Source organism: Dendrobates tinctorius, unplaced genomic scaffold, assembly GCF_039654945.1.
Source record: "Dendrobates tinctorius isolate UK_male_01 unplaced genomic scaffold, ASM3965494v1 ptg000233l, whole genome shotgun sequence".
Classification (NCBI taxonomy): domain Eukaryota; kingdom Metazoa; phylum Chordata; class Amphibia; order Anura; family Dendrobatidae; genus Dendrobates; species Dendrobates tinctorius.
In genome coordinates, this window is record NW_027361900.1 from 70016 (window position 1) to 81131 (window position 11116).

The following is an 11116-nucleotide window of genomic DNA, read 5'->3' on the forward strand; positions in this document are numbered from 1 at the left end:
TCAGACTCACCGGCCTATAGTTGCCTGGGTCCACCTTCTTCCCCTTTTTGAAGATAGGAACAACATTTGCTCTTCTCCAGTCTTCTGGCACTTCTCCTGTTCTCCAAGAATTTTCAAAGATTATGGAGAGTGGTTCAGAAATTTCTTCTGCTATCTCCTTCAGTACTCTGGGGTGTAATTCATCTGGACCTGGAGACTTGAATTCATTTAGGTTAGCTAAGTGTTTCCTCACTATCTTTCTGTTTATAGATATCCTGGATTCTTCTATTCCCTTAATAGGACAGTGAATAACAGTTGGTGTTACATTTCCTTTCTGAGAGAAAACAGATGCAAAATAGGAATTTAAAAGTTCAGCCTTCTCAACATCCTGTCTTACCATTTCATCATTTTCATCCTGTAAAAATCCTATAGCATCTTTGACTTTTCTTTTACTTTTGACAGTCACAAGGCATTAATGACACTGCTCTCTCCTGGTTCTCTTCCTATCTCTCTGACCGCTCCTTCAGTGTTTTGTTCGCTGGCTCCACTTTATCTCCTCTTCCTCTCACTGTTGGGGTACCTCAGGGCTCAGTACTTGGCCCCCTTTGCTTCTCTCTCTACACGGCCCCAATTGGATAGACTATAAGCAGATTTGGGTTTCAGTACCATCTTTATGCTGATGACACACAACTATACATGTCATCCCCTGACCTTACCCCCGCTGTACTACAGAACGCCAGTGACTGTCTGTCCACAGTCTCCAACATCATGTCCGCTCTCTATCTGAAACTCAACCTTTCCAAAACTGAACTTCTTCCGCTCCCACTGTCTACTAAACTCCTTAAATCTGACATTTCCCTCTCCGTGGGTGGCACTATAATTATACCCCAGCAGCAGGCGTGCTGTCTGGGTGTTATGTTTGACACCAATCTCTCCGTCACCTCCCATATACAATCTCTTGCCCGCTCTTGCCGCTTACACCTAAAGAGCATCTCTAGAATCCGCACTTTTCTCAACATGGAAACAATAGAAACCCTCACTGTTGCCCTGATACACTCCCGCCTGGTCTACTGTAATGCTCTATTAATTGGCCTCCCCCTCACTTGACTTTCCCCTCTCCAATCCATCCTTAATGCAGAAGCCAGGGTTGTCCATCTGGCTAATAGGTACTCGGACGCGTCCGCTCTTCGCCAGTCGTTATACTGGCTGCCCATTCATTATAGGATCCAATTCAAAGTACTTGTTCTCACCCACAAAGCTCTCCACAGTGCGGCACCCCCTTACATCTCCTGCTTCATTTCTGTCTATCGGCCTAGCCGATCGCTGTGCTCTTTAAATGACTTTTGACTAACCTCTGCACTAATCCATACCTCCCACTCCCAACGCCAAGATTTCTCCCTTGTTGCGTCAATCCTCTAGAATGCTCTACCACAAGAAATTTGGACCAGCCACAACTTGCCCAGTTTTAGGCATTCCCTCAAAACACATTTGTTCAGAGCAGCCTATCACATTCCCTAATCAAAAACCATTTTATTTGTAAGTGTGCATATGTAGCCAATTCACTATCTCTATCTAACCGCCACTCCCTCAAGATGACTGGACTATCATTGTAAATATACACCTGTACTTTGTATCTCCCTCACCTCATTGTACAGGGTGGGCCATTTATATGGATACACCTAAATAAAATGGGAATGGTTGGTGATATCAGCTTCCTGTTTGTGGCACATTAGTATATGGGAGGTGGAAAACTTTTCAAGATGGGTGGTGACCATGGTGGCCATTTTGGATCCAACTTTATTTTTTTCAATGGGAAGAGGGTCATGTGACACATCAATCTTATTGAGAATTTCACAAGAAAAACAATAGTGTTCTTGGTTTTAACATAACTTTATTCTTTCATGAGTTATTTTCAAGTTTCTCTTTGTTTACAGCCATTGACATGTTGCAAAGGTTAACACGTGAGGAGCTGATAGAAATTGTGTTGATGTCTGTTGAACGCCTAAGGCCTGTTTCACACTTCCGTTTTTGTGTCCGCCAAACGGATCCGTTTCCGTTTTTTTGACGGAAACTGATGCAAACGGATCCGTTTTTTAAAAACGGATCCGTTTTTTTGACGGATCCGCGGTAACCGTAATGGAAGTCTATGGGACAAAAAAAACGGATCCTGCAAAAAATGGCGGATCCGTTTTTTTACGGAAAACAACGGATTTTGACGGATTTTAAAAAACGGAAGTGTGAAACAGGCTTTACCGGGGTCACTGCAGCAGATTTCAATGCAAGACACCATAAGCAAGAAAACTGTCACCATTCCTGTTTTATTTAGGTGTATCCATATAAATGGCCCACCCAAAAAAGTTTGCCTCATCACTGAACATAATGTTCTGTGTAAACTGAGGGTCCTGTTCCAATTTTTGCTTTGCCCATTCTGCAAATTCAGTGAGCCGCTCTGGGTCACCAAGCATTCCCATTTTATTTAGGTGTATCCATATAAATGGCCCACCCTGTAGATTGTAAGCTCTCATGAGCAGGGTCGTTTTATTTTGCTTTAATTATTGTATTATTGTTAACGTTGTTACGACTGTTGTGTTTGAAACTGTTAAACTGTCAACGCTGTGGAATATGTTGGCGCTATATAAATAACGATTATTATTATTATTATGAACAGGAAAATGGCTACTCCCTTGTGTGAGTTCTCTGGTGCCTAACAACATTTGATTTATGTGTAAACCATTTCCCACATTCTGAACAGGAAAAAGGCTTCTCCCCTGTGTGAGTTCTATGGTGATTAACCAAATCTGAATTCTGGTTAAAACACTTCCCACATTCTGAACAGGAAAAAGGCATCTCCCCTATGTGGGTTCGCTGGTGAATAACTAGACTTGATTTCTGGTGAAAACACATCCCACATTCTGAACAGCAAAAAGGCTTCTCCCGTGTGTGACTTCTCTGGTGATTAACAAAATCTGATTTCTGTATAAAACATTTCCCACATTCAGAACAGGAAAAAGGCTTCTCCCCTGTGTGAATTCTCTGGTGCTTAACCAAAGATGATCTCTGGTTAAAATACTTCCCACATTCTGAACAGGAAAAAGGCTTCTCCCCTGTGTGAGTTCTCTGGTGTCTAACAAGATTAGGTTTATGTTTAAAATATTTCCCACATTCTGAACAGGAAAAATGTTTCTCCTCTGTGTGAGTTCTCTCATGCCTAACAAGTTCTGAATTCCAGTTAAAGCATTTCCCACACTTGGAGCAAGAAAATCTCTTCTCCGTTGTGTGATTTTGTTGATGTTTAAGAAACGACTTTTTGAGGGGAAAACTATTTCTATATTCTGAATGTGAAAATGACTTCTTTGCTTTAGGAGCAGTTTGTTTTTTAATGCCTCTTTTGTGACTTTGATTTTCCTTAGTAGTCAGTAATGAATCAGAAGATGGGACCTGTTTCATAGGATCAGATGACAGATCTTTACTGTAAAGGGATGCTGGTATATCTGGAGCAATGGCAATGACTTCAGTTGCATCCTGTGGGATTTTGCGATCATCTGATTTAAAAATTGAAGATATCAGCTGTCCTGATCTCCTGGTAGAGTCATCTGCTAAGAAAAAAACAATTATTTTGAATATAATATCCTAGAATTTTATATTTTTGAAAATGGCTACTTAAACTGTCTGTAAAAATGGCAAGTTATGTAAAATTATTGAATGACTGTCTAAGTCAATGACAGTTCACAGTCTAATACAAAAAGTTAGAGGATGAACCAGTAGTGTGTGGTGTTCAACTGTTTGTTCATTCTGCCTCCCAAATATAATAAATAAAAAGCAACCCATCAATGATATGTAGGCGAAAATACCACCAATAACAACTCCTACTCATCTCACATAAAACAAGTTCCCACTCAGGTCCATCATCTGTCATTGAAAAAACAGATGTCCACATTATTAATGGCTCAAAGACTCTTGAAAAGCAACATGGCTTCCATAAACAAAGCCAGCAAAATGCACTCTTTCCAAGTCAAATCTCCCCCTCGCTTCTGAGCTTTGCAGTGTACCTAAACCACATTTACCATCCCTATATTCGGCATCACTGTAATGAGAAGGACCCACTTAGTTTTCTATGTGCGTGTCTAGTGGAGCACAATCCGGACATTATGTGCTGGGCAATAATATGGCATATTTCTAATCTTCACTCTCCAACATCCACTGTGTGCTAATTTCCGCAAAGTCCCTGTGAAGTCAAAATAGTCACTACTCTTATAGATTACTTGACCGAGGGTTATAATTTCCAAAATGTAGTCACTTTATGAGGATTTCTACTGCTCTGGATTTCTGACATTTTGTCATATTGAGACTTCCGCAAACGGTATGTCCCATTTTCTCCAGGATCTGCTCCTGTGACATCTGCTTCTGTCACCAGGTGCCACCTTATTCATTCTGCAGGCAGCAGCGGTGATGGAGGCGACATTAGAAACAGAAGCTGTAGGCGGCACAGGCACTGTTCAGCCACTAAGATTAGGGTGCCTGGGACCAGTTAGTACCGGCCAGTCTGGCAGTATGTGTGGGTGCTGTCCAGGTGAAGTTATCTGCTCCCTGCTTCAGCCAATTGGAAAGCACCGCACCGTACTAAAGCTTGAAGCATATTACCGAAGGCTGTCAGATACAGCGTTGGCCTGCTCCGGTTCGGTCCTCGGTGCTCAGCTCCCGGCTTGTGCATTTGCTTCCTGTTATGAACCCGCTCTGTTTACGGACTACTCTTGCATCGTATAACTTTTTATTTTCTCTCCTCTCCTGGTCCTGACTCGACTATCTATTCTTCTTGCTATTTCACACCACAAAACAGCAGGTAACACCATCGCCCAAGCCTAGGGGTCTTTGTGTAAGTCCAGATCCATGTAGAAGGGTTAAAGGGTGATGAGCAAGACAATCCCTTGGATCTGGAAAATGGAGTAGATAGCGCCAAGCCTCTTCATGGTGGACATCTTTTGAGCTGCCAATTGACCACGTACAATGCCCCCAATAAATTTTGTCGGCAAACTATTCCTGCAAAATTTGCCTTCATACAGCTTAATGGCGCTCTTTCCCTTCTTAACCCTGCCATGTGCCAAGACAGTAGTGTACAACCGTATATAGGGTTTTGTCGCATTCAAGAGAAGTTGGAAAATAACTTGTAATGTCAATTTGTTTCCTATTATCCATTGTGATGAATTTCACAGTTATCACCACATAAATTGATACATGTCAGATTTGAAAATTGGGGTCTGATTAGGAAGACAAAACTGGCTGCGAGAAGTGGTTAAATCAGCATTTTGGGCACTAACTACTGTAGTCGAAAACTGAAGATTGATCATTTCAGTAGATGTATTATTGTCTAACTCCACAGTCTCCATCAGTAATAAATGAGCAGCTAGTGGTGAAACCTCTCTGGGGTAATTAGAGTATGGGGCTCGGTGATGTCACAATCTAAACTATTGTAAGGTCCAATATTTTCTGTCAGATGAGTTTCAAGAAGAAATATTACACATTTATAGAGAACTGTGTATAATAGTGCAGAGCTGAGATGTCTTGAATTTAGATCTCGGGCATTTGGAAGAGGTAATGGAGAGCTTATGTTAAAGACTATGAGGGAGTTACAGACTCACATAAGTGAGACAGGCCGATCCCTCCACAAATCATACAAAGCGAAGAACTGTAACCCAATCAGCAAAGAATAAAAAAAAATTTGCATCCCCAACAACAGTAAACCAGAGTTGCCCTCATTTATGGTGGACCATTGGAGCTACTATGGATCCTGACCAGAAGATTACAGAAAATAATATTGCTCCCCATTTCAGGAGAGATTGTGCAGTAATCTGAATTCCTTAGGATCAAAAATAATGTAATTTATGACGTGGAGTGACTCCATGACACCAGGGCTGGAGCCATGCCAAGACATTTCCTACAGGTAAAAGTCAACGGGTAGACAGTCGCACTCAAAATTGAATGTCACTTGCATCAGAGTCATTAAAGGAATTATTATGATTTTTATTAATTTTTTTTCAATAAATCAAGAAAAGTGAAAAAACACCGCAAACAGAGATCAGATTCCAAACAGGAGTATTACACGGTTACGTTTCGACCTATACCTAGGTCTTTCTCAAACCATACTGCAAGATAAAAATGCAAAGAAAAATTATTTACCACACTAAACAAAGTGATCAAGATAATGTACAAAAGGCTAGAGACATAGTGGACATAAATATATACAAAATTAATAAAATTTAAAAAGGGTGTATGCTGAAAAACCCTATAGATACAAAATATATAAACATCTATATGTGCACACATAGGACTACACATGGATCTGCGCAATAACAGGAATGCAGTGTAAGACAAGAAGATGGTCATAGGAGATATTGCAGACTATTGGCAAACAAATATACAGTACTAATCATAATGTGCTTGGATAAATGGAAAACGAAGCTGGGTGGTGGAGAAAGGAAAGTATAGCAAACATGAGATACTAACCTCAATAGGAGTGTCAAGGTATATGGAAAGAGGACAATTTTTCAGAGTCCCAAAGTAAGGGCTGTGGGGGAAAAAAAAAAAAGGAGAGATCATAAGAAAAAAGGAACAGAGGGTAAGCAGGGCGCCAGGGGGTGCTGCTGTACTGACCTGTGGCAAGAGAGCGGCCTCCTCCCAGCCTCATAGTGACTCTCAACATATATAAACCGAGGCATTCTTGCCTCCACCCACAACACTGCAGATCCCTGCCGCTCTCTTGCCACAGGTCAGTACAGCAGCACCCCCTGGCGCCCTGCTTACCCTCTGTTCCTTTTTTCTTATGATCTCTCCTTTTTTTTTTTTTCCCCACAGCCCTTACTTTGGGACTCTGAAAAATTGTCCTCTTTCCATATACCTTGACACTCCTATTGAGGTTAGTATCTCATGTTTGCTATACTTTCCTTTCTCCACCACCCAGCTTCGTTTTCCATTTATCCAAGCACATTATGATTAGTACTGTATATTTGTTTGCCAATAGTCTGCAATATCTCCTATGACCATCTTCTTGTCTTACACTGCATTCCTGTTATTGCGCAGATCCATGTGTAGTCCTATGTGTGCACATATAGATGTTTATATATTTTGTATCTATAGGGTTTTTCAGCATACACCCTTTTTAAATTTCATTAATTTTGTATATATTTATGTCCACTATGTCTCTAGCCTTTTGTACATTATCTTGATCACTTTGTTTAGTGTGGTAAATAATTTTTCTTTGCATGTTTATCTTGCAGTATGGTTTGAGAAAGACCTAGGTATAGGTCGAAACGTAACCGTGTAATACTCATGTTTGGAATCTGATCTCTGTTTGCGGTGTTTTTTCACTTTTCTTGATTTATTGAAAAAAAATTAATAAAAATCATAATAATTCCTTTAATGACTCTGATGCAAGTGACATTCAATTTTGAGTGCGACTGTCTACCCGTTGACTTTTACCTGTGGTATATCCACGTTCAGTCAGCACCTCCTCCTACAGCACGAGTGCGCGTCTTTATTTTTTCTATTGAACACATCTCCTGCAGGCGGGAATAAATGTATATTACAGGGACGTAAATTTGATGAATGCACTGGCATTACCACTGCGTGACAGGGTCAAGAATCTGCATACAGCACCTGCCTGCTCTATGGCTTAACGTGTAGAAATGCAGTAAATATATACAGCAGATATGCCCTACATACACAGATGACCCTGATCTATGAATTACTGAACGTCTCCATGTATGGCTGGGTAGAGCAGGCTGGGGCACACGTACACTTAAGGAGGTGATCATGATTATGAAGCCGTACTGTGTCCTGGATTTGCACTATGTTCCTGCCACCTGCTTGAAAAGGAAAAAGCTGCCGCCCTATGTCTGCGTGATGTCACTACACTGCCGGCTCTTCTATTGCAAAAAAGAAGGGATCCCTGATGAAGGACACCGAAGCCTCAGAAACGCATTGGATAATATCACTCTTTTCTGCAATAGAAGAGAGCCGGCAGTGTAGTGACATCACGCAGACATAGGGCGGCAGCTCTTTCCTTTTCAAGCAGGTGTTAGGATCAGCGCAGCCGGCCTGAACGCTGCTGACTCGGCATCATCCTACACAGTATATATCCAAGATACAGTATGGCTTCATTATCGATTTAATCATCTCCTTAAGTGTATGGGTGCCCCTGACTACTCTGCCCAGCCATACACATAGACGTTTAGTAATGCATATATCAGTGTCATTTAGTGTATTTACCGCATATCTATAGTATTTCTTAACCCCTTCCTGACATATGACGTACTATCCCATCCAGGTAACCCGGACCCGTATGACCGATTGGGATAGTACGCCATTGCGATCAGCTGCGCCCACGGGGCGATTATCACAGATGTCAACCGGCACTAAGTGCCAGGAGCGGTCACAGACCACTCCCAGCACAATAACCCCCATCACACTGCGATCAAATATGATCGCAGATTTTCCCGGAGCATAAGGGAGAATCGTGCAGGGAGCGGGCTCCCTGTGCGCTTCCCTGAGACCCTCAGAACAAAGCAATGTGCTCGTGTTGTTCTGAGGGCCTCCTCACTTCAGGCCCCTGGATCCAAGATGGCCACGGGGGCGTTCCGGGTCCTGAAGGGAGGTGGCTTCTCAGTGCCTGCTGAGAGCAGGCGCTGAGAAGCCACCTGCACTGCCTGTCAGATCGCTGATGACACAGTGCATTGCAAAATGTCAGATCAGCGATCTGACACTGTATAGTGATGTCCCCCCCTGGGACAACGTAATAAAGAAAAAAAAACGCGTAAAAATAATTTTTAGAAAATTCCTAAATAAATTTAAAAAAAATTTCCTAATAATTTCTTTTTTTTGTAAATAACAAAAAACAAAAGTACATATATTTAGTATTGCCACGTCCGTAACGACCCGCCCTATAAAACTGTCCCACTAGTTAACCCCTTTAGTGAACTCCTTCAAAAAAAGGCAAAAAACAATGCTTTATCATCATACCACCGAACAAAAAGTGCAATAACGCGCAATCAAAAAGACGGATATAAATAAAAATGGTACCGCTGAAAAGTCATCTTGTTCCGCAAAAAATGAGCCGCCATACAGCATCATCAGCTAAAAAAGTAAAAAGTTATAGCTCGCAGATGCAGAAACAATTATTTATATAAAATTGTTTTTATTGTATAAAAGCGCCAAAACATAACAAAAAATAAATCAGGTATTGCTGCAATCGTACTGATCCGAAGAATAAAACCGCTTTATCAATTTTACCACACACGGAACGGTATAAACGCCCCCCCCCAAAAGAAATTAATGAAATGCTGGTTTTTGTTCATTCTGCTTCCCAAAAATTGGAATAAAAAGCGATCAAAAAATGTCACGTGCCTGTAAATGGTACCAATAAAAATGTCAACTCGTCCCGCAAAAAATAAGACCTCACATGACTCAGTGGGTCAAAATACGGAAAAGTTATAGCTCTCAAAATGTGGTGATGCAAAATCTATTTTTACAATAAAAAGCATTTTTTAGCGTGTGACAGCTGCCAAACATAAAAACCGCCATAAATAGTAAATCAAACCCCCCGTTATCACCCCCTTAGTTAGGGAAAAATAATAAAATAAAAAAATGTATTTATTTCCATTTTCCCATTAGGGTTAGGGGTGTGTTGGGGTTAGTGTTGTAGGTAGAATTGGGTGTTTCCACTGTTTGGGCACATCAGGTGCTCTCCAAACGTGACATGGCGTCTGATCTCAATTCCAGCCAATTCTGCGTTGAAAAAGTCAAACGGTGCTCCTTCCCTTACAAGCTCTGCCATGTGCCCAAACAGTGACTACCCCCACATATAGGGTATCAGCCTACTCAGGACAAATTGCACAACAACTTTTGGGGTCCAATTTCTCCTGTTACCCTTGCAAAAATAAAAAATTGGGGGTGAAAAATCATTTTTGTGGAAAAAAAAATATGATTTATTTATTTTTATGGCTCTACGTTATGAAATTTTGTGTAGCACTTGTGGGTTCAAAGTGCTCACCACACATCTAGATAAGTTCCTTGGGGGGTCTAGTTTCCAAAATGGGGTCACTTGTGGGGGGTTCCACTGTTTAGGCACATCAGGGGCTCTCCAAACGGGACATGACAACCGCAGACCATTCCATCAAAGTCTGCAGTAAAAAATGTCACTACTTCCCTTCCGAGCCATGACGTGTGCCCATACAATTGTTTTCTACCACATATGGGGTACCAGCGTACTCAGGACAAATTGGACAACTTTTGGGGTCCAATTTCTCCTCTTACCCTTGGAAAAATAAAATAATTGGGGACTAAAAGATCATGTTTGTTGAAAAAATATGATTTTTTTATTTTCACGCCAGGGCGTTATAAGCTTCTGTGAAGCACTTGGGGGTTCAAAATGCTCACTAAACATCTAGATAAGTTCCTTGGGGGGGTCTAGTTTCCAAAATGGAGTCACTTGTGGGGGGTTTCCACTGTTCAGGCACATCAGGGGCTCTCCAAATGCAACATGGCGTATGATTTCAATTCCAGCCAATTTCGCGTTGAAAAAGTCAAACGGCGCTCCTTCCCTTCTGAGCTCTGCCATGCACCCACACAGTGGTTTACCCCCACATATGGGGTATCTGCGTACTCAGGACAAATTACACAATAACTATTGTGGTCCTGTTTCCCTTAGGAAGATAAATATTGGGGTGAAAAGATCATTTTTGTGGAAAAAATATGATTTTATAATTTTATGGCTGTACGTTATACACTTCTGTGAAGCGCTTGGGGGTTCAAAGATCTCACCACGCATCTAGATAAGTCCCTTGGGGGTCTAGTTTCCAAAATGGGGTCACTTGTGGGGGGTTTCCACTGTTTGGGCACATCAGGGGCTCTCCAAACGCAACATGGCGTCTGATCTCAATTCCAGCCAATTTTGCTCTGAAAAAGTTAAACGGCGCTCCTTCCCTTCTTAGCTCTGCCATGCGCCGAAACAGTGGTTCCACCCAACATATCAGGTAACAGCCTACTCAAGACAAATTGCACAATAACTTTTATGGTCCAATTTCTCCTTGTTACCCTTGTTAAAATAAAAAAAATGGACCTGAAGTAATTTTATTGTGAAAAAAGT

General features: G+C 41.5%; 1 long non-coding RNA gene and 1 pseudogene across 1 annotated transcript; one reads left to right on the top strand and one right to left on the bottom strand.

Annotated features, from left to right (window-relative positions):
* Positions 1 to 1398: 1398 nt before the first annotated feature.
* On the bottom strand, positions 1399 to 7722 carry LOC141060189 (uncharacterized; annotated as a pseudogene).
* On the top strand, positions 6645 to 7376 carry LOC141060191 (uncharacterized). Its single transcript, XR_012222673.1, has 3 exons — positions 6645 to 6742; positions 6829 to 6889; positions 7251 to 7376. It is a non-coding gene; the product is annotated as an uncharacterized lncRNA (long non-coding RNA).
* Positions 7723 to 11116: the final 3394 nt, after the last annotated feature.